Source organism: Mus musculus, chromosome 18, assembly GCF_000001635.26.
Source record: "Mus musculus strain C57BL/6J chromosome 18, GRCm38.p6 C57BL/6J".
In the NCBI taxonomy this organism is placed as follows: domain Eukaryota; kingdom Metazoa; phylum Chordata; class Mammalia; order Rodentia; family Muridae; genus Mus; species Mus musculus.
The window spans coordinates 55,418,935-55,446,473 of NC_000084.6; the positions used below are offsets into that span (position 1 = coordinate 55,418,935).

Below are 27,539 nucleotides of genomic sequence, written 5' to 3' on the forward strand. Positions count from 1 at the left end.
TGACTTCTGACTCAACACTTGAGGAAGAACCTTGCAGTTTCTGCTGATAGAAGCCTCATTGTTCAGTGTAAGAGATTCATCTAGGTCCTTAACTACACCACAATCCCAGCCAGCAAACACCTCTGCCTTGCTGAAACAGAACGACAACAACAAAGCACCAAGAACCAAGCAGTGACACATTGTCAAGCTAATTTGATACTGAAAGCAGTTCTGTGCACATACTTGGAGGTAGGAAGTGGGTAACACCCTTGTCCCGTGTCTGTTGTTCTCTAGGTATGGAACTACGGTCAGGCACACACACACTGGGGCCAAATGATACAACGATAGAATTTAATTTCTGCTGTGAGGATCTGTTTGTCACGCTGACAGAACGGCAATGCCAAAATTCAGTAATTATAAACCAAACAGAAGCACTTGCACAGTTCTGGAACTTTCCCTAGAGCTTCTCATTGTTTGTTCGACTTCTTAGTTTCCTCTGAGTTCCTGAGCTCATAAAGGGTTAGGTCCAAGAAGAATCACTGAGGTATCAAGAAAAGCTTTCTTCTAATTTTGAGGTGGGTAATCCGAGAGCCTGGTGTGGTTTTTGTTAGGGCAGGTTTGGTTTGCAGTGTGAAGTTTTTCTCAAAGGCAATCAAGAAAGTGGTAGTCAGGGAATCAATTTGGTTAAGTTATGGTTGCACATTTTAACACTTGGCCTTCAAAGAAAATCAATTAGCCCTTTCCATTCATATGAATGCTTGACTCTTCTGATCTTTGTGGCCTCCTGACTCATACAGTAGCACTACAGGACAGGTCCAGGTACTTGGTTCTCTTTAACGCTGATGGTTCCAGCTTTAGCTATTAGTTAATTATTAGTAGACATCTCAACAATCGGTGACTGTGAGTTTGTGTCTGTGCAGATGCCTGAGTTTGTATTCAAGTAATGAGCTCTCTAAGTACATGGGAATCACGCCATTTGGTTGTGCTGGTTTGAATGAGAATGGCCGCCATAGGCTCATAGATTTGAACAGTTGGTTCCCAGGGAGTGGCACTATTTGAAAAGATTAGGAAGCCTGGTCTTTTGGGGAGGAAATGTGACACTGGAGATGGGCTGTGAAGTTTCCAAAAAGCCATTCTAAGCCTGCAGATCCTGATGTAAAACTCTCAGCTACTTCATTAACTGTCTGTGTGCTTCCATACTATGCCCTGCCCCACCCCCGTGATGACAATGGAGAAAACTTCTCACACTGTAAGCAAGTATCTTCATTCTGGTTTCTAAAGTAGAATCTCAATAATCTCCATAAAATTGAGCCTAAGTAAAATGGCAGAGTTGATAATCAGTTATTTATTTTCATAAGACAAAACCATCACTGACTTATGCTAAAGATGTGTATGCATGTGTTCTGGGACTACACCTGGTCTTTCCTGTCTAATCCGTGGAGAGATCACATGGCAGCCTCATGTGAACTCTTAGAGAAGACTCTGCTTTCTCTGAAAGTGCAGGCTTACTCTCTACCTGCTCCCAGGTTTTCAAAGGACCATTAACAAAGGGATCCATTCACCCGTTAACTGGGGAGGCAGCTGGAGCTTTCTCAAGCTATCAGTGTAGATTTGGATTCCAGAACATTTTGACTTGTGGATGGATAGAAATGATGTGTCCCAATCCAGGCCTTTCTTGAAAGATGGAGTTGTATCCAGTAAGTCTTTACACCAGTGTTATATTTTCCTGTAAGTAGCTTAATCACAGGGCTCAAATATCAAAAATAAAATAGAAAGAGATCAATTTAGAAATCATACTCTTATCCTTGTCTGAGAACTTCTGTTAGGGGGTTCTATAGTATATCTTAAATTTTGTTAGAGTCCTATGCTATAATTTTTTGTTAACAAGCAAAATTATGTCTTTATAAATGTTGATAGAGACTATACTCTTACATGTATACATCTTATAGACTATATTATGTTATTGAAAAATCTGTAAACTTATTTTATGTAACTATATAAAACTTTAAGGCAGGCATTTTTTCAAAAACATAACATTAGGTTCATTTACTCAAAATAGTATTATATAGTTGTATATATGATTTTTTCGAAACACTGGAAATATACAATTTATTCAAAGTATACATCTACATTAAAAAAAAAAACTTTAGTTTAATCAGTCTCCTACTGCTGTATACCGAGGGCTTTGTTTTAATATCCTTTTATTTTATGTGAAAAGCTATATGACTATTTTAACATATATTTTTAAAAACCATAATTTTAAGACTTATTTATTTAATGTATATGAGTACACTGTGTTTTCATGCACATCAGAAGAGGGCATCAGATTCCATTACAGGTGGTTGTGAGTCACGATGTGGTTGCTGGGAATTGAACTCAGGACCTCTGAAAGAGCAGCCAGTGTTGCTAACCACTGAGCCATCACTCCAGTCCCCTATACACCTATTTTGAATTGGGAAAGAGGACTTGGGGTGATAAGATGGGGTGCCATCTTAGGTTATGTGACCCAGGTTGAGCACAGGGCTGCTTAAACATGGAAAAAGGCCGACTCTTGGGGAAGAATTATTTGCTGTCTGAAACGCTTGACAGTCCATTGATAGCTTCAAACTTGCAAGAACTGAGTAGAAAACAAACAGTGCCTCGTAGGAATTGTTAATGACCCACAACGGAAAATTATAGCAAAGATAACAAAAGAGCCCCCAAAGGAAAACAAAAATCTCGAATTCTGCCAGGAGCCTGGTTGAGTGAGTGTGAACCCTCATGAACTCAAAACCTGTGAGTTCTCTCCCAGAGCATCCAGGAAGGAAGGCAGTTCTGTAAAACACGTGGACTTTTACAAAACCGTGAGATCGTTGCTGAGCTTTGGTCTATGATACTAAGTACATTTTATTCTAACTGTGTCACTATGAGCATCTCTTTTCTCTTCTCTTCTCTTCTCTTCTCTTCTCTTCTCTTCTCTTCTCTTCTCTTCTCTTCTCTTCTTTTCTTTTCTTTTGGTTTTTCGAGACAGGGTTTCTCTGTATAGCCCTGGCTGTCCTGGAACTCACTTTGTAGACCAGGCTAATCTCGAACTCAGAAAACTGCCCGATTCTGTCTCCCGAGTGCTGGGATTAAAGGCGTGCGCCACCACACCCGGCTACTATGAGCATTTCGTACAGTAGCATAACAACAGCAATGGACCTTGTACAGAGTCAGGACTGTCTGAGGTCTACAGCGCAACCGATAAGATCACTTCTCCACATCGTTGTGATATAGAACAGGTGGCATGCTTCTGATGCGCGTGTGATGGGGAGAAAGAATGGGCCCTGTAACTTCAAATTTCAGTTTTCTTGTTGTAGCTGAGATTAAACTCCTTGTTTCTGTTTATCTCCAGCAATAACATGTCTGCCCGTGTTTGTTTCCTCTTATTTCTATTGGATGTCTCTGTTTTCTAAACAAAGTCTAAGGGTTCTTTATGTACTAGGTGAATACTTGACAGGAGAGACAGGGATGGAAACTACTTTTCTCTTTGGATCACTTTGTGTTTCCTGTGAACGTAAACGGCATTACATCATTATTTTTCTCGAGTCTGAATCATTCCTCTCATGGCTCCTTAGTAAAGCTTCAAGTCCAGCTCTCAGTTTTAGGGTTGATTTTTATCAAGGGAACGGGGCTGCATTTTAGCATTAGGAAGGCTGAGAACCACGGACTTAGACTAAAAGCTGCCTGAGAACCTAACCAAGACCAGGAAGCATTTCCTGTCAGCAGAGGTGCGGGGCACCATTATCAGCCTTGAACCTTTGAAGGGTTTTCTCCACCAGCTCGGGTTGTAATTACCATGTTAAATCACCGCTCTTCCCTGCTCTAGGCACAAACAAAGCCCTCTGGCTTGGGAGACAGATATGTGCTCACAGCCAGAGTCTGTGTCTTTTTAATTCAGAGCAGGTTTGCTGATAGCTAGGTGTGGGGGGCGGGAAAGAAAAACTGTTATAATTAGAACATCATGCGAAGGAACAATAAACACTGGAATGATGAGGAGGTGATCAACATCCGGCCTGGACCAGAAGAGCGAGGGTTTCGAGGCTGGCACTTCTGACAAGGATATCAGTACTGGGTTCATTAACTGCCCTCACTGCCTTCCGAATATTTTAAATGTGGCAATTTACATTAAAATGGATTTAGTGACACTGTCTTCTCATTACTGTCAGTTTACATTTGGGTTCATAAACTATAATTGTAAATAAAATATGCTTTTCATTACATTGTCTATTTAGTAGAAGATGGTAGGAAATTAGAGGCATAATCATGATTTAAATTATTAATTCAGTGATATTTTTCAGGTGCCATATGTATGCACTTCACTGCGCATAATGAGTCTGCACAGTGGTTAGCTGACGGCTAGATTTCTGTGCTCTGGCTCACCCACCTCACGGTGCTTTCTGTCTACTTCTTGACTTCTTCAGAGTGGGGTAGGGCTAAAGGGGCTTTTGTTCACACAGTCAACATGGTCTTATCGGTGCTATTATTTTCATAGTATCCCTCCTATTGCGTTTCAAAGGGTCCCCCGTTTAATAAGATCCCTTTTCTATCTCCATGTTTTGAATGTATTGAGAAATCATGAATAACAAGAGTACAGGCTCCTATTGGCTGAACATGCACAGATTATGTTGGCAATGAAAGGTAGCAGAAGGTATCAAAGGTGGCAAAGGTAGAAAGGTGGGAATGTAGCAATGGAAAGATCGCTTGCTCATCAGTCAGGAGGTCCTGGGTTTGATCTACAGCATCACATAAAACCGAGTATGTGTGTTGTTGCATACTTGCAGTCCCAGTACTCAGGAGGTAGAGACAGGAGGAGATAGTTCAAGGTCATAGCTGCATAGTGAGTGCAAGTGTCTGAGCTACAGACTTTGTATTAAAAAAAAAAAAAAAAAAAACGGGGTGGGGGGAATGGAGGGAGGGAGGGAGGGAGGAAGGACAGGACAGGAGGAAGGGAGGAAGGAAGGGAGGGAGGGAGGAAGGAAGGAAGGAAGGAAGGAAGGAAGGAAGGAAGGAAGGAAGGAAGGAAGGAACAAATGAAGGAAGGAACGAAGGAAGGAAGGACAGAGGGGAAATATATCAGGTCCTGACTGGTGGAATATGGGAGTGTTATTTTTTCTGATAAACTGTGTGAAAATGTGCAAGGATTTCTTAAGAGGGAGCAGCCACATGGATACTAGGAACCAAACCCAGGTCCCTCTGTGTGAACAGTAAATGTTCTTAAATGGCTGAGCCATTTCTCCAGCCCCTTTCTAACCATTGTTTAAACTTTCATAAGAATGTCTCTTATGATTTTCTTTTCTTCCATAATTTCACTTCAAATGTACAAAGAAATGAATTAGGAGAATTATTCAAATTTTTGAGTAATTCCCTGTAGTCATCAGAGTTTGTCATATTAGTTTAAATCTTTAAAAAGAAAAACAAGAAAAAATAAAACAAAACAAATAAAACCAAAACAAACAAAAAACAAACAAAACCAACTCAACCAGAAAAAAAGTAATCTTACCATGTTCATTGGAGCAAGTATCATTACTGGTGTAGACACTGAATGCCATATGGCCTTTTATGTAGGTTTTTTTTTCCCTTGCAAATGCACATTTGATGTAAGCGGATACCATTAGTTTTTTCTTTCCAAGTTTGTTTCCTTATGAATATACAGGTAATCTTGAATCCAGTGGATTAGCAAAAAATTTGGGGGAGTAAGCTCTGCAGCTAGCCAATAGGTTAGATACGTGAACATGATAATGATAAGCTGTCATTTGATATGGTTAGCATTAGCAGTCACTTTCTTCCCAGAAGTTAGTTTTTTCACATATTGAATGTCTCTTTTCTATAAATATACTCAAAATTTATTTAATTTTCTCTTATACAGAATAATAAATAATTTAAGTAAGTCTGCTTTATCAAAAGTATTTTATTTTTATTTTTTTCAAAAGATACTTTGGAAATTACAGAAAATATAAAAACATTTTTTTTTGGAAGAAAGCCATGCAGTTCTTATACCATATTCATAGAGAAGGATTTTTGACAAATGTCTGTTCTCCATAATGATATTTGTAGTCATTTATTTTGATCATGTTTTCTTCTATGAAATGGGAAAATACCACTTCCCCCACCCACAGTATTCTGGCATTTTGTAGACGTATAATGTTCCTGAACAGTTCAATCCCTTCTGAGGAAGGCCATCCTAGAGAACTTGGCTTTCTGGATATGGCGATACAGTATAAAGCAGGAGTAAGTAAGACATCGTAGCATTTGTTCAGTGTCTGACAAATGGACCAGTGCAAGTCAGGGTCCAGAAAAGACTGATTCATGCGGTGTTTACTGCACAGTGGAAGATGGATTGGGAGCCAGTGAGGAATAAAAGGGCTTTGAAGTGAATAGATGCCTGACTATGTGAAAACCAGCCAGTAAGAGCATTCCCCAACTAACGCATTAGTTATGGGAACTGGTTCTTTTCTTTTGAGAAATTTGGAACAAGCAGGTCTTGTTTCAATTAGTTTTATTAATAATTAATATTTGTTAGCCTGCAAAGCCTCACTGTTCTTCTCGGACTTCGTTCATCAGACCCCTTCTCTTCTGTTCATTGGATTACAGGACTTCCTGGGCAGTTTTATTAACTGCCATTTGACTTAAAGTAATTGTTTTATAAATGGCATTTCAGATCTTCATGTTGTTAAACATACTTCACAGCTCCTAGGTTTTGTATTCTACTAGGGGAAAAAAAGTATACTTAATTCTAGGAGTATAGCCACAATTTTTTAAATTCATGCGGTTTCACTGTTGTCTTTATAGTAATAGTCCATCTGAAATCTATTTAATATAAGGACAAAATATCCTTTCATATTCTTTCAGAAATGTCCTTATAGGTCTCACAGTTTTTCCAGGCTTATGTTCAATGTAGTGTTATCTCCCCAGATGTACCAAAAGCGTTCGGAACTTGGGTTGACTTCTTTATTAAAATTATGGCAAACTTCAAACATATAAATAATGTTTAATGCATGTTTAAAAAGAACCAATTACCTTTTACTAAAAATATACTCAACCAAATGGCCCCCAAAGAGTGAGGATGTAGCTCAGTGGTTGGATGCTTGTCCTGTGGGCGGGGAGCGGGGGGGGGGGGGAATGTTTCACCCTATCCACAGTGTAAGAAGGGAAAGGAGCCTCTAATAACACGAGTAGATGTGGGAGATTATGTCATGACACTTAGATATCCAACATTTAGAGATCTCCATGCATTTCTCCATGGAAGAGAGGGTATAAGGTGTGTGGGAGAAAATGTGAGACAGGGGTAGCCAACAGATAGTATAGGTTAAAAAAAAAGAACTCATATTGTTTATGGATTGTTAAGATTTAAAAAAAAATATCTAAGATGTGTATGAGTGTTTGCCTAACTGTATGTTTTTGGACCATGTGCATGACTGCTATCCATGGAGGCCAGAACAGTGTGTCAGATTCCTGACCACAGAAATGAAATGATAGAAAGATTAGGTTGATCACCATCCTGTCAAAGAGAAAGCCGAAGGAAGAAGAAAATAAATGTTCCTGTCAGTTGCTTAACTAAGTATGCGGAACTCCACACTCTTTCCTGGCCTTCACATATCTGTAGGCATATACAGTATAGACAATCACATAGACTGAAACACATACACACACATACAAGTGCAAATAAAAAAATTAATAATCTTCAAAGTAAGCAATTTTAAAGAATTTTAAAAAACAACTGCATTTGTTTCAACTGAGAAGTGGCTATAAAGTCTGTGTCTTGGTTACTTTTCTTCTGTGACAGAACCAAATGACCAACACAACTTATTAAAGGAAGCATTTAGCTTCTGGCTCATGGTTCCAGAGGGTTCGAGTCCAGGGCCTTCGTGGTGTGGAGCAGGGCGAGCAGGGCATGCAGGCAGGCGGCATGACTATAGACCAGCAGTAGAGAGTTCACATCTTGAGACAACCACCACAAGAAAGAGAAAGAATGAGAGAGTAACTGGGATTGTCTGGGTCTTAGAGACCCCAAAGCCTACCCCCTAGTGACACATTTCCTCCCACAATGCCACACCTCCTAATCCTTTTTTAAATTCTACCAACTGGGACCAAGTATTCAAATATCCAAGCCTGTGGGGTCTATTACCAGCCAAAGCACCACAGCTTGAAACCTACACCTCTAGGTCTTCCTTATTATCACATGCAAGAAACTGTAAACATTTCCTATGAGATGTGGCAACTCAACAGCACTTACTCCATGCCACAAATGCATAAGCAGCCATTTCTATGAATTTTGTATTTGTATATTAGTATGAATAATATGTCAAAATAGCAACTGTTAAAATAACTGGTATAGAACAATGTTTACGGAAATTGTTTAGTTTTTAAAAATGTAGCAAACAATATAGATAAGCGCTTAGTTGATGGTAGTTTGAAAATAATTTAAGGAAGCAAAAGTGTGTTTAATGATGCTCACCCTCTTGTGCATGCGTGTAAAACCCATCTAAAACTCAGGTGTTGCTGAATATGGTGGCATGGATCAGTCAAACTCGGCAGACCTGTAAAAGTGCTTACAGATCCCTGGTCTACATCTCTCTGAATGTGCCAGACTGTGATTTCACTGTAGGGAGAGAAGCTGCCACACATTTGTAGATTAGAAACATATGGCTCTCATTTTCCGGCCAGTGAGACTAAAGAGTTAATTGCATATACGTGTCAGTCATCATCAGTCAGTCAATCAGGCAACTAATACCTTAAGGGGTCATGAATCTGAAAGGACTGGAGTTGATGGGAAGCTGACAGTCCAAGGACTGGTACCCACATAACAGGTTGTGTGAAGTAAGCATCGCTTGTTTGTGCAGACGCTACAGGGGATGCTTAACGCCTGGGTGTTCCTGGCTTCACAGCTGCAGTTTACTGGAAAATAGTGGAGCTGCTGCCCACTTGCTTGCCATTCTGCTAGTGACTGTCAGGCCATTGCACAAAGACTGAGGCCCAAAAAGGACTTCAGCATTCACCTAAGCCAACCGTACACCTAACCGTGTCAAATCACAAAGACTTGGATTAGTAGTGAAGCTGTCTGCAGAAACCACATTGCTGATTCATAAACTACCCTTTTGTTTATGCCACAACGTGTAACTTTATATTTGTGTCAAGAATTTAGAGATCTGATGAGACTGAGTCCTAAGTTTGCCCACAAAAGCTAATGCAACAATCCGGAAGTTTAAAAAAAAAAACATTCTAGGATGTGTATCTATAAAGTTTGGCTCATAGAAATGTTCAAAATATGTCACAAGCTTTGATGGACCCAAGAAGATTCTTTTAAACATGGATAATCAAGAGATAGCCAAAAAATGTAAAGAATTTCATGAAGTTCCTTAAAAATGCCTTTATTGGCATCAAAGGCTGAGGTTAGCACCACCTAGAAAATTTTAAGAGCCACCAGGGTGCATGTGCATGCTCGCCAAGGCTCTCCATATGATTTTCATACAACATTTGTATCAACAATGTGCAAGGCCCTCTTTTTGTTTTACACACACTGGGTAGAAAAGTAAAGCTGACAGCATCCATAGTTTAGACAAGCATTCCACGGCTGTCTCCTGGCAGGTGCTCTGTGACTCCCGGCATCTTTACAGCCACAGTACACACACAGGCCCAGTTGTGTCTAGGTGCTGACTCATATAACACAGGTGTATTTTAGTCTGAAGTTTGGATGGGAGGTGGCAAACAAAGAAAAAGGAAAAAAAATCCATGGAAAATTCTAAAGTCAGGACTTTCCAGTATTTTCTCACCCACCATCGTCAAATCGTTGCCAAAACGTCTTACGGAGGAACCACACTGGCTGCCTTAAGTCTCTTATCCTCTGCCTCTCCTTGCTATTGAGAGAAGAGCAATGTCCAGACAATTGTAGGAGAGGAAAGACGGGACTGGAAGGTTCAAAACTTTCACAAAGTGAAGTGTCGGCCCTTGAAGATGTGAGAACTGCCAAAATTGATGGGATTTAAAAAAAAATGACCCATAGAAAATTAAAATGGCAGTTGAAATGTGGTGAGCGTGACCTGCCCACAATCAACGAGAGCAAGAGATCAAATCGTCTTTCATGCTAATCTTGAGATTATTATTTCAACTTGAGCAGAGGTCTACACATATTTAAAGAGAGGAGCTGTTTTCACTTCAGTCTCAGTCAGCCAAATCCCAACAGAGCTGACAGTCATGTGAGTCATGTGCTAGAAGGGTCACTGTGGTAGCTTTATGGACATGGCTAGAGTTCTCTTGCTTAGTGGAACAAAACAAAAGTGGAGGAGATGCAGCTACAACATGGTCCCCATGTTTTCATATCTCAGACTGGATCTCCGGCAGCCGTTAATATCTTGTATTCCAACAAGAAAGCGTAAGTCTAGGAGAACCTGAACGCAACTCTGATGTTTGTTTCGCATGGTATGTCTTCTCATTGGAGAGAATACAGGAGTCCACTAGTTGTGTTGTAGTTTTCTTTTAACAGCATAGCCTTTTATTGATATCACTCACAGCCTGGAGTCAGGATCTTACTTCTCAGAGCTGCTTGGCAATGAAGCAGCAAGAGTTATTTTCTGTCTCCAGGCACTGTTGTCATCCATGAGTCCCATTTTGCACATGTGACAGAGTTTTACACATGTGACAGTGCAAGAATCAAGATATTTGCAAAGTGTGCAAAAAAGGCCAAAACTATCTATATGACAGGAGGTTGGGAGCAGAGGAAGAGCCAGCAGGAACCAGCCACACACCCTGTATTAGTCAGGGTTCTCTAGAGTCACAGAACTTATGGATAGTCTCTAAATAGTAAAGGAATTTATTGATGACTTACAGTCGGCAGCCGAATTCCCAACAATTGTTCAGTCGCAGCTGTGAATGGAAGTCCAAGGATCTAGCAGTTACTCAGTCTCACGCAGCAAGCAGGCAAAGGAGCAAGAGCAAGAGCAAGAGCTAGACTCCCTTCTTCCAATGTCCTTATATTGTCTCCAGCAGAAGGTGGAGCCCAGATTAAAGGTGTGTTCCACCACACCTTTAATCCCAGATGAAAGGCGTAGCCCAGATTAAGGGTGTGTTCCTTAAACTCGGAGATTCAATCTTCTGGAATCCATAGCCACTATGGCTCAAGATCTTCAAACCAAGATCCAGATAAGGATCTCCAAGCCTCCAGATAAGGGTCACTGGTGAGCCTTCCAATTCCGGATTGTAGTTCATTCCAAATATTGTCAAGTTGACAACCAGGAATAGCCACTACAATCCACCCCTTGTCAACTTGACACAAATAATATCTCATGTTCACATGAAACAATAACAAGGTTGTAAATATGCCTAACATGATATAACTATCCCTCGTACAATCGCTAACGCATTAGTAAATTTACAATGGGCATTCATATTACTTTATAATCCTCGTTTCTGCAACTGGTTACGTGGCCTTAATTGGTATTTATAACTACCTTCCTCTACTACCCATTCTGTATTTCCTTCTCCTTCAGCCAGCACCTCAGCAGGTCTTGGCTCTTTTCCTGGAGGATTGACCCATACCTTCATTCCTGATGGGTCTGCGTCCTTTGTCATCCTGCTTGGATTAGGCTGTTGTAGTTTCCCATTGACTTTAATCACAGGACATGGTAGTACTAAGAGACGCCCTAAGGGATCTCCTACACTCCAGACATAATCTTGCTTACCACCATTGTGAAGAGGTAATCCAATTTCCCCATGGTAATCTGGATCTATCACCCCTCCTAACACTGTTATTCCTTTTTTAGCCTGTTGGTTTAAGGGCATTAGAAGCCCAAAATGACCAGGGGGAAGTCTGAGCTTCCAGTTCAATGGAATGTTTGTTGTAGCTCCTGGTAGGAGCACTCCCTTCTCTGGAGCCAAAACTTCTAGGCCAGCAGAACCTAGAGTTATGGGGACAGGAAGCAAAAATTTTCCTAGAGGGTCACTAGGAGTGATAGTAAGTGGAACTATTCCGTTTTCCACCCCTTGATTCCTGGACCCATGAATCCTGGCTATGGGTGAAACTGTACCATATATCGAGCGCTGATTCAAAGCATATACTGCCTTCTGAAGAACTCTGCCCCAGCCTTCCAAGCTGTTACCACCTAATTGGCGCTGTAACTGCGTCTTCAAAAGGCCATTCCATCTTTCTATCAGCCCAGCTGCTTCAGGATGATGGGGAATGTGGTAAGACCAGTGAATTCCATGATCGTGAGCCCACTGTCGTACTTCTCTGGCTGTGAAATGAGTTCCTTGGTCAGAAGCAATACTGTGTGGAATACCATGACGATAGATGAGGCATTCTGTCAGTCCGTGAATGGTGGATTTAGCAGAGGCATTACGTGCAGGAAAGGCAAATCCATAACCAGAATAAGTATCTACTCCAGTAAGAACAAAACGCTGTCCTTTCCACGAAGGAAGTGGTCCAATGTAGTCAACCTGCCACCAGGTTGCTGGCTGGTCACCTCGAGGAATGGTGCCATATCTGGGGCTCAGTGTTGGTTTCTGCTGTTGGCAGATCTGGCAATCAGCAGCAGCTGTAGCCAGGTCAGCCTTGGTGAGTGGAAGCCCATGTTGCTGAGCCCAAGCATAACCTCCATCTCGACCACCATGGCCACTTTGTTCATGTGCCCATTGAGCAATGACAGGGATGGCTGGGGAGAGAGGCTGATTGTCCACAGAACGGGTCATCTTATCCACTTGATTATTGAACTCCTCCTCAGCTGAAGTCACCTTTTGGTGAGCATTTACATGGGACACAAATATCTTCACATCCTTTGCCCATTTGGAGAGATCTATCCACATACTTCTTCCCCAGATGTCTTTCTCACCAATTTTCCAATTGTGATCTTTCCAAGTCCCTGACCATCCAGCCAATCCATTGGCTACAGCCCATGAGTCAGTGTATAATCGTACATCTGGCCATTTCTTCTTGCAAACAAACTGTAATACCATGTGTACTGCCCGAAGTTCTGCCCACTGTGAAGATTTCCCTTCACCTGTGTCTTTCAAGGTTGTCCCAGAAAGGGGTTGTAATGCTGCAGCTGTCCACTTCTGGGTGGTGCCTGCATAACGTGCAGAGCCATCAGTAAACCAGGCTCTAGTCTTCTCCTCTTCGGTCAGTCGATCATAGGGAACACCCCATGAGGCTATAGGCACATGTTTGGCAGCAGATGGCATTGTAACAGGAGTAGAAACCATAGGCATTTGAGCAACTTCTTCATGTAACTTGCTTGTGCCTTCAGGACCTGCCCTGGCCCGATCACGTATATACCACTTCCATTTGATAATAGACTGCTGCTGTGCGCGTCCCACTTTATGACTTGCAGGGTCTGATAGTACCCAGCTCATGATGGGTAGTTCAGGTCGCATAGTAACTTGGTGTCCTATTGTCAAACGTTCAGTTTCCACTAAGGCCCAATAGCAGGCCAAGAGCTGCTTTTCAAAGGGAGAATAGTTGTCTGCAGATGATGGTAGAGCTTTGCTCCAAAATCCCAAAGGTCTTTTCTGTGATTCACCTACAGGGGCCTGCCAGAGGCTCCAAACAGCATCTCTATCAGCCACAGACACCTCAAGTACCATCGGGTCTGCTGGGTCATATGGTCCAAGTGGTAGAGCAGCCTGCACAGCAGCCTGGACCTGTTGAAGGGCCTTCTCCTGTTCCAGGCCCCACACAAAGCTAGCAGCTTTCCGAGTCACTTGGTAAATAGGCCTAAGTAACACACCCAAGTGAGGGATGTGTTGTCTCCAGAATCCAAATAGACCCACTAAACGTTGTGCTTCTTTCTTGGTTGTAGGAGGGGCCAGGTGCAATAACTTATCTTTCACCTTAGAAGGAATATCTCTGCATGCCCCACACCACTGGACTCCTAAGAATTTCACTGAGGTAGATGGTCCTTGAATTTTGGTTGGATTTATTTCCCATCCTCTGATACGCATATGTGTTACCAATGAGTCCAAAGTGGTTGCTACTTCCTGCTCACTTGATCCAATCAGCATAATGTCATCAATATAGTGCACCAATGTGATATTTTGTGGAAGATCCAAACGATCAAGATCCCTTCTAACTAAATTATGACACAGGGCAGGAGAGTTAATATATCCTTGAGGCAAAACTGTGAAGGTATACTGTTGGCCTTGCCAACTGAAAGCAAATTGCTTCTGGTGGTCCTTATGGACAGGTACTGAGAAGAAGGCATTTGCCAGATCAATAGCCGCATACCAGGTGCCAGGAGATGTGTTAATTTGCTCAAGTAACGAAACTACATCTGGTACAGCAGCTGCAATTGGAGTTACCACCTGATTTAGTTTTCGATAATCAACTGTCATTCTCCATGATCCATCTGTTTTCTGCACTGGCCAGATAGGAGAGTTAAACGGAGATGTGGTGGGAACCACCACCCCTGCATCTTTCAAGTCCTTGATAGTGGCAGTAATTTCTGCAATTCCTCCAGGAATACGATACTGTTTTTGATTCACTATTTTCTTTGGCAGAGGCAACTCTAAAGGCTTCCATTTGGCCTTTCCAACCATAATAGCCCTCACTCTACAGTTCAGGGAACCAATATGAGAATTCTGCCAATTTCTGAGTATATCTATCCCAATTATACATTCTGGAACTGGGGAAATCACCACAGGATGTGTCCGGGGACCTATTGGACCTACTGTGAGTCGGACATCAGTCAAAACTCCATTAATCACCTGCCCTCCATAAGCCCCTACTTTAACTGGAGGGCCACAATGTTTCTTGGGATCCCCTGGGATCAGTGTCAACTCAGAACCAGTATCCAGCAGACCCCGAAAAGTCTGATTATTTCCTTTTCCCCAATGTACAGTTACCCTTGTAAAAGGCCGTAGGTCCCTCTGGGGAAGAACTGGAGAAAGGGTAACAGCAAAACCTTTGAGTGTCTTATCAAGATCCTTCCTCAGCGGAACCTGGCCACCCCTTCATTCAAGGGGTTCTGGATCTGCAAACTGTCTCAAGTCTGGAAATTGATTCACTGGCCGAGATTGCTGTTTACCACGATCTAATGTAGCCTTTCTTTCATTTGGCTGTTTACCACGATCTAATGTAGCCTTTCTTTCATTTGTTTGAGAATTTTTCTGCTTATACAGATCAAACAAATATGCAGTAGGCTTCTTATGTATTTCATTCCTGGAAACACCATGATTGGTTAGCCAGTACCAAAGGTCCAACCGAGTCATGCCATTATAAATTTCACCTCTCCTGTGCTGACCATTACTGGGTATGTTATTATAAACATTCTTTTGTCTACGCTGTCCATTATAATAACTAGAATCACCTTGTCTCTGGCGATTCAATGCTGCCACCTGGCCCTTGTTACCTCGGAATCCAACTAAACCCAGTGAATTTAATTCATCTAATTGAGCAGAAGCATCTCCAATGCTAAGATCTGGCACAAGGAAAAGGGAAAGAACAAAACCCTTCAAATGTGCTGGTGCCCCTCTCACCAATTTGCGTCTTATAGAGCTGGTGAAAGGCATATCTTCTGGACCTTCCCATTGTGGACAATTATGCTTTACACAATATATCCACTCTAGCATTGCAATTTCCCTAAGTCTTAAAATCCCTTCATCAACACTAAGCCATGGAATATCAGGCATCTCCAAGTCATTTCCAGTAGGCCATCTTTTGATAAACACCTCAGCCAACCATTCAAACAAACTTTTGACACCTTTTTTAACTATGCGAGCTTCCGTATTAAACCTAGAATCTCTACTCAGAGGACCCATGTCAATAAACTCAGCCTGCTCTAGTTTTATGTTCCTTCCACCCTTATCCCACACCCTTAAAATCCATTCCCACACATATTCACCAGGTTTCTGCTTGAATGAATTAGCAAACTCATTAAGCTCCTTAGTAGTGTAGCGAATTTCCTCATGGACTACACTTTCTACCTCCCCTCTAGGAGCCTGTTTTGCTTTGAGTCTGGTTACAGGTCTAGAAGAAACTATTGGTGGGCCGTGAGCAGACTCTGCAAAATTAATTTCCTCATGTGGGGAAGGCATTATTTCAAGAGGTGGGGCTGAGGGTACTACTTCCTCAGGTGGGGCAAACCCTTGAGAATCTGAGGATTCAAAATTCTCAGCTTCAACATGGTCTTCCCACACATCCCCATCCCATGTTGTAGGATCCCATTCTTTGCCAATTAGAGCCCTTACTTTAACTGTCGACACACTCTGAGGCTGAGACTTGAATTTTCGCTGTAGTTCAGCCAACCTTACAATGAGAGTTTCTGTTTGATTTTCTGCAACTTGAGCTCTATTGCTACAAGAGAGAAGATTCTCCTCAAGGACACACTTAGCAACTTTTAGATCGTTTACTTGTGTCTGGAGCCTTTCGATTTTATCACACAACTCCTTCCTTTCATTCATCATTTTTTCCACAGATACTAAGAGCAGCCAGCCAGTAAAATCATTTTTCGATTTTTTCCCCATCTTGTAGAAAGCTTTGTGCACTGAATCACCTAATTCATTAAGAAAATCAAGGGCATTAGCTTCTTTAAGTTCGGAATATAGTTTCAACCATGGGTCTTCAAAATTCTCTGAGCTCCCAGGAGGGAGAGAATCTGGAGAGGTTTCAATAGTTGAAAGTGCTGGTGGATCAACAAGCCAATTCCAGAATTTTAAAAGATTCATCCTTGTACTTCTGTTACTCTAGAACCACTCCTGGTACCAACTTCTGTATTAGTCAGGGTTCTCTAGAGTCACAGAACTTATGGATAGTCTCTAAATAGTAAAGGAATTTATTGATGACTTACAGTCGGCAGCCGAATTCCCAACAATTGTTCAGTCGCAGCTGTGAATGGAAGTCCAAGGATCTAGCAGTTACTCAGTCTCACGCAGCAAGCAGGCAAAGGAGCAAGAGCAAGAGCAAGAGCTAGACTCCCTTCTTCCAATGTCCTTATATTGTCTCCAGCAGAAGGTGGAGCCCAGATTAAAGGTGTGTTCCACCACACCTTTAATCCCAGATGAAAGGCGTAGCCCAGATTAAGGGTGTGTTCCTTAAACTCGGAGATTCAATCTTCTGGAATCCATAGCCACTATGGCTCAAGATCTTCAAACCAAGATCCAGATAAGGATCTCCAAGCCTCCAGATAAGGGTCACTGGTGAGCCTTCCAATTCCGGATTGTAGTTCATTCCAAATATTGTCAAGTTGACAACCAGGAATAGCCACTACACACCCTAATATGTAACTGGTTTGGCTGTCTCTGGGACATACCACCCTTCAGGCCAGCATTCAACTGTGTTAGCTCTTTGAGACTCAGATGAGTGGAAAAGGCCAGTACTCACAGAGACAGAATACAAGAGTTCACCAGCAATGTAAGAATGCTTTCTGTCTCTCCGGTGACTTGGATTTTATTTAGACAGACTGTTTGAGTCTGCTTTCTGCTACTATAGTGGAGTACCATAAGCTGGGGAGTTTACAAGGGAGTCTATTTGTCATCTTTCTAGGTCCTGGAAAATAAATCTATCAAGGGATTGGCTTCTGGAAAATACCTCCTTGCTACTTGAGCATGTAGTAGAGGCCATGAGATGGGGAGAAGAGGGTGTTAATGGGTTTTCATAACAAAGCTCTAGTCTTCCCATTCCCAAGATCAGGTGCCAGTGCACAGCGGAGACTCTATGACCCAATCACCATGTAAACCTCCTACCTTGCAGCATGGCTGGACACCCCAATCAGAAATCAGAGAGCTGGGCAGTGGTGGCGCACGCCTTTAATCCCAGCACTTGGGAGGCAGAGGCAGGTGGATTTCTGAGTTCGAGACCAGCCTGGTCTACAAAGTGAGTTCCAGGACATCCAGGGCTATACAGAGAAACCCTGTCTCGAAAAACCAAAAAGAAAAGGAAAAGAAAGGAAAGGAGAGGAGAGGAGGGGAGGGGAGGGGAGGGGAGGGGAGGGGAGGGGAGGGGAGGGGAGGGGAGGGGAGGGGAGAGGGGAGAGGGGAGAGGGGAGGGGAGAGCGGAGAGGGGAGGGGAGGGGAGGGGAGGGGAGAGGAGAGGAGAGGAGAGGAGAAAAGGAAAAGAAAAGAAAAGAAAAGAAAAGAAAAGAAAAGAAAAGAAACAAACAAATCAGAGATGCTTCCAAACCCAAAACTACTAGTACCTACACGACACCAGAAATGACAACCTCCACACCTGATTCTATGGGTCAGGTCTCAGTAAAAACACAGATGCCTTGGAAGAATTGCCCTAAATTACTTTTTTATATATCATATAAAATTTAAATGACATTTCATGAAAATCTGGGTCATATTCCCAGGGCATCTCATTATGTATATATAAATATTAAAAGTAAACCAAAGTATTAAGTAAGCTAAAATACTTCTGGCCCCAAGAATTTGGGGTAAGGGACATGCAACTTCTACCAGCAGAATTGCTTTGACAAGGGTATTGGATAAAAAACTCAAAGATAGTTATTCTGACAGTTTTTTGTTTGTTTGTTTGTTTGTTTTTTAAGAAATAGGTTGCCAGACACTTATAGACCTTCATGAGAATATTCTTCGGGGGTGCCGCTATGCCTTTCAGAGTTGGGCAAGAACTTAATTACTGATTGGATAAAGAGTTAGGATTTGGTTTTTCAGTTGCTGAGAGGCATCCGTTGTGTACCTCAAGGGAAGATGATGACTTCACAAGGCGAAGCAGCATCCTCTATGAAATCATTGCATAGCAGCCTAAGTGGCTCAAAACAAACAAGCTGAGAACGTTACAGCCAGGCAGAAATTACTTCTTTTTTCCAGGGTCCATTCCACAGATATTTTTCTTCATGGGAAAAGGACATCTATACTCCTCAGTACTCTCAAATTTGTTTTTCACACTGAAAAAAAAAATACCCAAGACATTCCAAAGCCCTTTTTTTGTCTTATATTACCACAAAGAACATGTTCCTAAGTGAAATAATGGTACAGGAAGGCAAGGCAAGCTTCCTGAAAATGATAGTTTTAGATGGGCTTTCAAGTGACAAAGAGAAGGGAAGACTTATCTACTTCTCAAGAGCATTTGTTGCTTTCTGCTCTGTGAGTATTTCCTAGGTTGGCATTCTCATCCCATCCTTTATATGGTCCACCCTCTTTCCCATGCCAGACTCGGCTGGTCCGTTCCATGTAGACACTATTAGCTTGGATTCTCTTCATGTTCCCTGTCAATTTCTTCCCTGGAATCCCTGATAGAATATCTCTGTTCTAGAAAGGAGGGGGAAGAAAAGTATTACTTCTGGAATTTGCTTCTCCTTAATATCTTAATATTCCATTCTCTATCCCACCCTGTCCAGGCAAAAAGGAAGTATCAGAGAGAATGGGTTATAAAGTCTTTAACCTCTCCCTCTCCCTCCCCCTCCCCCTCCCCCTCCCCCTCCCCCTCCCCCTCCCCCTCCCTCTCCCTCTCCCTCTCCCTCTCCATTGGGGAAAGAAAGTACTCTATTGAAATGAGTAGCTGCTAATGTCTAAACTGCCTGCTGTTGGCTGGTGGGAAGCCACATACTCCATTGCAGGATGGCGCTGGCTACTGCTGGCCACCACCCATAAATTTGGGTAAACAACCAATGTGCGCATGTGCAGTTGAGTTTTTTTGCCGAGTCACTGCCTGGCCAGAGGCATGCAAATGAGGTACTGAAAGCATAACCAATCGGGTGTGGACACTCCCCTCCTAGGCCTATATAAGCAGCGCCAGTTCTGGGCTTGGGGTCTCTTCGCCTCTGCAATCAAGCTCTCCCAATAAACGTGTGCAGAAGGACCCTGTTGTAGAGTCGTTCTTGCTGGCGAGTCGGGCGCTCACAGGTAAGGAAGATCATTTAGGAGAGTCTTTAAGTAGCAGAAGAGCAAGACTTACAGCTCCCCTTTCACTTTCATGATCTCTCCTACTATATGTCTTGATGATTTTTAAAAAATAATTAACTAAAATAAGCATGTTTTATTTTATTTTTAGTTCTTGTGGCTGGGATGAACATTAATAGTACTGGAGACAAGTTGCTAGAAATGGAAAAGCACTCTCACGCATGTCCCTGAGGATGCTTCCTCTTAGTATCTCGGTCTCCTAAGGGGTGGTTGGCATTTAGTAGCAGGGAAGGACTCTCAGCTTACACTTAGGTTTTAAAGTGCATGGAAATAATGTAGATGTCATAGTTAGGGTTTTATTGCTGTGAAGAGACATCATGACTAGGGCAATTCTTAGACAGGAAATCATTTCATTGAGGCTGGCTTACAGAGTCAGAGGGCCAGTCCAATATCATCATGGCAGGAAGCATGACAGCTTGCAGGCTAGACATGGTGCTGGAGGATCTTAGAATTCTACATCTTGGTCTAAAGGAAACCACAAGGAAACTGGATTCTACACTGCCAGAACTTGAGTGTGGGAGTCTTCAAAGCCTACCCCCAGAGTGGCATCCTTCCTCCAACAAGGCCACACCTTCTCTAAACATGGCCACACCACGTAATAATACCATTTCCTATGGGCCAAGCATTCAAACACATGAGTCTCTGGGGGCCAAACCTATTCAAACCATCACAGAAGGCTTTATTAAATAACACTGGATAACCTGGTACTTGAAATGGTCTTGTAGTGTTTTCTCTGATATGTTGTCTCACCTGAGGTTCTAACTTCCTGAATTACTTGCTTAACCTTTGTGTTATGTATTCAACCAAATTAACTTGACACCTGAACACTTCATGGGAAAAATACAGTGCTGTGTTCCACCATTGCAGGCTCAAAGGAGAGATGGCCTTTCCCGCATTTCTCCAGATAGAGCATTTGGTCAGTTTTCTCTTCATCTTTGCTATTTGTCCATGCATTTAGAAGCATACTTTTCACCCACAATCCTCTGCTAGAATTATCTACATAGGTTATAAATACTGTAATACCATGGTTCTTCCACAAAACAGTGTAAATCAGAAAATATTGGGATTGAACTCAGGGATAGATTTTTTGTTCTTATTTAAGTCTTTCTGGTGACATCAACATGCCTCCATGAGAGAATCACTGGTCTGGAAAAGTGTTTTCTCAGGTGGTCATCTTCAAAGGAACTCCACTGTGACATCTGGTCTCATAGTCTAAGCAATTCTGACTTTGTGTGTGTGTGTGTGTGTGTGTGTGTGTGTGTGTGTGAAAGTAGGGCTGTGAGTATGTGTGGGTGTGGGTAATGGTGTATGTGTATAGGAGTGTGTATGTATGTAGTGGTATATGTGTATAGGAGTGTGTGTGTATTAGTCTTGGTGCTGTCTTTTTATTTCCTGATCTCCTTACACTGTCTTCTGACTTATTTTCATGTGAACTCACTCACATATTGGTAACAAATAGTGAGAACTTGTTCAAGAACAATCAGATACTGCTGCTCTCAGTAGTGAGTTGGGTCTTGGTCTATTGTGTAGTGACTCAGTCAGGAGGCCTGGGCTGGAGTTTAAATAAATAAAAACTAAAACCGATAAAGGGGGAGGCATATACTGAAATGTATGCACTAAAGCACAAGCCAGGCAGAGTTAGTTGTAACTCTCTCTCCCACATCCTTCTCTTTGCTCAGCATTTCGTTCCCATCCAAAGCTGGAAATGAAAGCCCAAATCATTTTTAAAAAGTGCACATCATTTCTGCACTGAAAAGACTTCAGTAGCTTCTCACTTCACACAGAATAAAATCCAGATTCAGTCTCCAATCAACAAGGGCCTACTTAACTCTTTGTTTCCTCCTCACAGCCTTCTGCCCTGGTCCTTCTTTACACTGCACTCAACGCCTCTGTTCTTTTTTGTTTGGTTGGTTTTGGTTTTTGGTTTTTAGAGACAGGGTTTCTCTGTGTAGTCCTGGCTGTTCTGGAACTCACTCTGTAGACCAGGCTGGCTTCGAACTCAGAAATCCACCTGCCTTTGCCTCCTGAGTGCTGAAATTAAAGGCGTGCACCACCAATGCCCGGCGCCTCCGTTCTTAACTCTGATTTGTTTTGTTTTGTTTTGTTTTGGGGTAATGGAGAAAACCATTTTTTACCCAGACCAGAGGGACCTATCCTTAACTTGTAGCTCAAAGCAAGTCCCTTCTAGCTTCCTTCATCTCTCTCTCACATTTCCTTGTGACTTTACACCATGGAGATGTCACTTTCTCAAGTGATAACATTCACTTTGTGACCTCTTTACACCTAGCGTCCAGCATCTACCTCTGGCACCCTCTCAAGACAAATGAAATACAGTGTTCTTTGTGGCAGAAGGAGGCACAGACCTCACTCCACCCACCTACGGTTCTGTGAATCACCTTGAGAGAATAAGGTCTCCATAGAGTTCTACCTGCCGAGAACATGTTGAACCTTAGCTCTTAATGTTCTACATTGCGATAGAAGTGATTTTAATAGCCTTGCTTGTGACAATGTGCTTTAAGCAAACACATTCTCCTGTATCCAGGAAGCCTCCAGAGCAAGTTATTGGTGTGTTGTTTCATGAGTAACAGGCAGCTTTCCAGAAAGACCAAACCAACCCCAACCGAACCAACAAAGCAACAATTTTAATTTTTAATTTTTGCCATTTTGTAATGTCTCTAGTATCAGCAATCTGTGACAAACTAATTTACATATTGACAGTACAGTTTTCATATTTTTCTGAGATATTAGGAGTTGGCTCTTTGGAGCTGCTATAGACAGTTCCAGTATGTCAAATTCTAGCTCACTGTTGAAGTCTGGGGGCTTCACAGAAAATGGCCAACTCTACTTCCTAATGGCAGTAGTATATATGATCTGTGTTGGCTTCTTCGTGGATGTGAGGACAAGGGAATGGTGATTTGTCCAATAGGAATGATGAATATCATGGGATATCTTAAAAACACAAATGAAGAAGAAAAAGTAAGGCTGTTGCCAGTGAACTAGAACACAGAGACTCACTTTTATCATCTGTGAGAGAAATGACTCAGACTATCCTCCAACTCAGCTGAACAAAACAGTATTCTTGACAGTAATAGGGGGACTGACATAAAAGAAGAGAATCCTGTTGCTTCTATGTGTGAGTGAGTTTGTGTTTTATTATTACCAGTATATCAATCTTTCTTGGCCAATGACTGCTTACAGCATATTTTCTAATTAAAATCATTTAGATTAAATCTGTCCTGAAACTAATTCGAGGCTTAAGGTCTTTTTTAGATGCCAAGAACCCTGTCCAAGTTAGTAAGAACATGATTCTTCTCCTATTTTTTTCTATAACAGTTTGTATATGAAGTTTTCCAATACATTTCCACATGCTCCGTTTTTCTGTTCTTAGTTTGACCCTGGCTATAAGGAAAACTTAGACACATACCTAGCAACTTAGACAAAGCAGAAATCCAAGTCGTCAAATTGGAGGAGGATAAACCCGTCATCAGAGGCTCAGGTCACCGCTTTAAGAGTTATAATTTCTGATGTTAGGCTATCACTTTTCGGGGCAAATACTAGTGTTGAAATCTATTATTACCACCCCTCTCCCCACTCCATCCACCGGAACATATGTCCAGCTTTCAGGAAAAACTCATGTGTGTGACGGTTAAGACAGAAGCCTTCATAGCAGCCTTTCGACAGGGCCCAGCAAGTTCTAATAGAATCTGCCATCCCTACATGTACCATTGAATCATGTTTATATGTAACTCGCATATTTAAAAAAAAAAAGCAACAACCAATGTCAATGATGCCGATATAAAAATATCTTAATAGCCAGTAACCGACTAATGAATACTACTGTAATAACAGTTTAATTTGAAGAATTCTGACAGCTGGTTGCTTTGATGAGAGTGGTTTCTAAGGAGTCCTTGTCTCATGCTGAGAGCATCCCTAGCCTGCTGATTTATAGCAGCAGTGCAGAACTGTTTAATGTCACCACCTCTCAGCTGAAGTAATAATAAACAGGGATGTTATGGTTTATTTTTCTGTATGAATTGTTCAGGCTCTGTATGGTAAGTACAACTCAATAGGGGATAATAGCTGCCATTCCCCTGGGTGTTGTAACTGGTCTAGAGCCCCACCCCCACCCCCTTCTCTTAGCGAGGTTTGTCTAGCAGAATGAATATAGCGGTTCTTGATCTCAGGGATAGATTTGATTCTTTTTCACATCTATTGCTCATCCCATCCCGCTTAGTAAATATAATTGTTCTGCTTCCCCATTATTTCTGAACTTCCCAAGATAGTTGAAAGCAGACAGTGAAGGCTTGAAATATATGGTTCTGCAACTATCTTAATTATACTATGTGACTTTGTGTTTGATAGGGAATAGCAATGTCGGGGAAGTGAATCTAATCTCTGCAGATTCAGGACGATTGCCAAAAAGATTCATTGATTTTCCCCCCCACACCTCCTTTTGCAGGAGTGCAATCTTTTATTGTATAAATGTCAGAAGCTTCAAATTATTAGGAAACGTGTCAAGAAGCTTAAGGTATAATAACATTCTTTAGAGAGCTTGGTTCTGAAGGCAGTGCAATGAAATGTTCTAAAAGCAAACATGTCGTATGTTCTTTGGGAATAAAGCTCTGGGATTCATTTTAATTTGTCATTTCTAACAGAATGAGGCTTCCACTGGGTCTTTTGATGGGAAAGCCCCAGGGATGATACATAGCTATTACTCTGCCATACCTGAGCCTTTATAAGCACCAGATTATAAAGACATCTGCAGTTCTGGAAAAGAAGGCTCTGGCTTGGGATTTGAGGCCTCAGAGCTGGACAGTGAAAAATCGTTGGGTTTTGCCCTGGTGACAAGGTCCTGAGAAGAGACTCAGGAATCAAATGAGAGCATGGTTTGAACTGAGACTCTTATCTCAGATGAAGCTGTTTGTCCTATAATTAAGGAGAGCTCCTTAGCACTGGGCAGTATATCATTTAAGATGACTTTAATTACTAGTGCATTGGTTACTTTGTGGCAGTGTGACAAAATATCCTAGGAAACCATTCAAGGGGAGAAGAGTTTGAGCTGAGGTTTCAGCTACTGTGCAGGAAGGGTGGTAGAGAGCAGGTTATCTTGAAGACCTGTTGGAGAAAGGAGTGGGGATAGGGTGGAACGTGTCTGATCTTTAGAACATTTTCATTTTCCAACTTCTATTGTGCTGTCTCCAAGACAGTGGGTGGTTCCTTCCACACTCAGGATGGGTCTGCATCTCCTCACTTCATCTTCCCTGGAAACTGCCTCCCAGACACACCCTGAGGTATGCTTGACTTTTGTCTCCTCTGTGCTTCCGATGAAGTTGATGGGATTGATCATAAGAGTACAGACTAGGACATCTACACAGCATTGATTAAATAATAATGAGAACAAAATGGTTTACCTCTCTAGCAAGTCCGGAAACTGGGTGGCTTCAGAATATGAGAATCAGAGGCCAGTGTTGTCATTGGGGCTGAACACCACTCATGATTCTCAGCTCTGTGCTGCATTCTTGTTTGAATTCTAGGGTTCATTCCTAAGTTAGCCATTCCTTGGACCTCACACCCATTTCCATATGCTTCCTTTGTCTAGATATCACCAGGGAAAGTCCCTAAGTTATCACAGATTTGACTATCCCTCTTGGTCATATGCTTTAGTCATGGGTCCTGATGGATGCCCCAAAGGAAGTCAGAGCTATTAGAAAGACAGTGGATGAGGGGCAGGTAGTGAGCTGTGGAGTTTTCACAGATGGAAAACTCTTCATTCTGGGGGGAAAATATCAAGTTTTCTCTTGATGCCAGAACACCTAGATTCTACCAGAAACATTTACATACCATGGGATTGTTGTTCAAACTCAGCTGAAACCCATAGTCTTCACTCTGGAAGTAGTGGTAACTATTCAGCTTCACATTCACCTCTCACAGACTGTCTTTGCGGGCCTTCCACTATCCATCCATAGTAGCCCTATGTTCTGATTGAACTAGTCTTATCCCATTTCCCTGCCTCTATTCTTACATGTTCCTCCCCATCCTTCAGAAGCCCTCTTGTCTTTGAGCAATCTATGTATTCTAGTCCCCAAATGTTCAGCTGGAGGGCGCATAGGGTCATGTGGAGGAGAGTAGGTGCTGAAGTGTACCTTCCTGTACATGTTCACATTTGAGTCTGTACTTGTTTACAAGTCATGTAATCATATTAAACTAAAATTCCCTATAAATGGGTACAAACTTGAATACAATGTAAGTTTTATTGTATACGTTAAAAACAAACAAGAAGCAAGCTGAGGGCAGTGCCTGGTACTGGGTCAGTGTTAGCGATGATTTCCGTGCTCCAGAAGTCACTCCTTGACCTTCCTCCAGTTTTCTTTCCATTCATGGCATGCTTTTACATTTGTCCCGTATGTCCACATATGCTTACACATTTGTCCCGTATGTTCACATATGATGAGATGACAGGACCTCTTCAACCGAACACATACTTTTTTATACAATAAACACATCTGTAAAGCTGGCGCTCACTAGTTGTTTCATGCAGGCTTAACATTCACATGCTGTGCATTCAGAAAACATGTACTGAGAAACCTTGGGTGATCTACAAAGCTCAGGAAATTTGGTGCTGGGTGACAGGACCTCAGCTCTAATGGAGGAAGTAAGCCTTAAGTCTTAAGAGTGTGAAGAACTCTAACAAAGAAGGGCAGAGCCTGTGTTCTGAAGAGCCATGGGTTTATATGTTTGGGATAAAGCACATATATCCTTCATTGACAAGAGGTACAGATAAATATGTTTTTTGCACAGAGTGGTGTTTTATGTTCCATGCATGTAGCTAAAAAGCTTATATCCAAATAATTAATGCTATTAGATACACCCTGTGTGTTGACAACAAACAGTTATGCATAATATAATACTACTTTTTCTGTATAAATCTCCCTGTTTCTCCTGTTATTCACAACTATGTTGCACAGCAACATATTATTGCAACTTAAGGTTGAATGTAATAAATGCCAATGTATTAATGTTATCTTAAGCTCCAAGACCTAGAGAAGTGTGGAAAAGACAGTAGGTTCTCTCTCCACTGCTTTCAACTTTGTATCACTACCCCATGATACCTTGACATAAAAGCAAATACAGTGAACGTATTTATGACAGAAGGTATGATAGGGAACACCTGTTGACATTATCCAACTGGGCAGAAAAAGACAACAGGTGGAGAACTTTAGCTGGATTCTCCATTCAGTGCTGAATGCACCATTGTAGCTTCTAGCCTTGTTTGGAAGATTAAGTAACCAGGCCTACAAGTTAGGACATTTTACTCATCACAGTTCCTGACAGAAAGAAAATGTACTAGCTTGATTCAGGACTGTTGCTAATGATGATTTTACTGCAATCCCTTTTCCATTCCTCAGTCCATCCTTGGAGATGAAATTTAACTATCCCCTTAAGTTTAAAATTACCTGCTGAAGGACTCAGAGATCATTGATGTGGTTGATATTTAATCTCAAACTAGGGTTTCCAACCCACTTTCAATCATTCAGTTCCCAGATAAAAGGCACACTACTCTTATATTTATAAATGAGCCTTTGTTCATCAATAGAGATGAGTAGATATCTACCCTCTATGTTATTATGTTTATATCCCTGCCACTCTTACTCTGGGCCAGCCCACATGACCAGTTCTTATAGATCCTTTACCCT

At 41.8% G+C, this 27,539-nt stretch overlaps 1 long non-coding RNA gene across 1 annotated transcript in view; it reads left to right on the top strand.

The window, feature by feature from the left end:
• The first annotated feature begins 506 nt into the window (after positions 1 to 506).
• Gm34233 overlaps positions 507 to 27,539 on the top strand; it is a 41,594-nt gene continuing 14,561 nt past the window's right edge. Inside the window, exon 1 of the long non-coding RNA XR_386249.1 lies at positions 507 to 554. This is a non-coding gene — a long non-coding RNA (predicted gene, 34233). The remainder of the gene's footprint in view (positions 555 to 27,539) is intronic.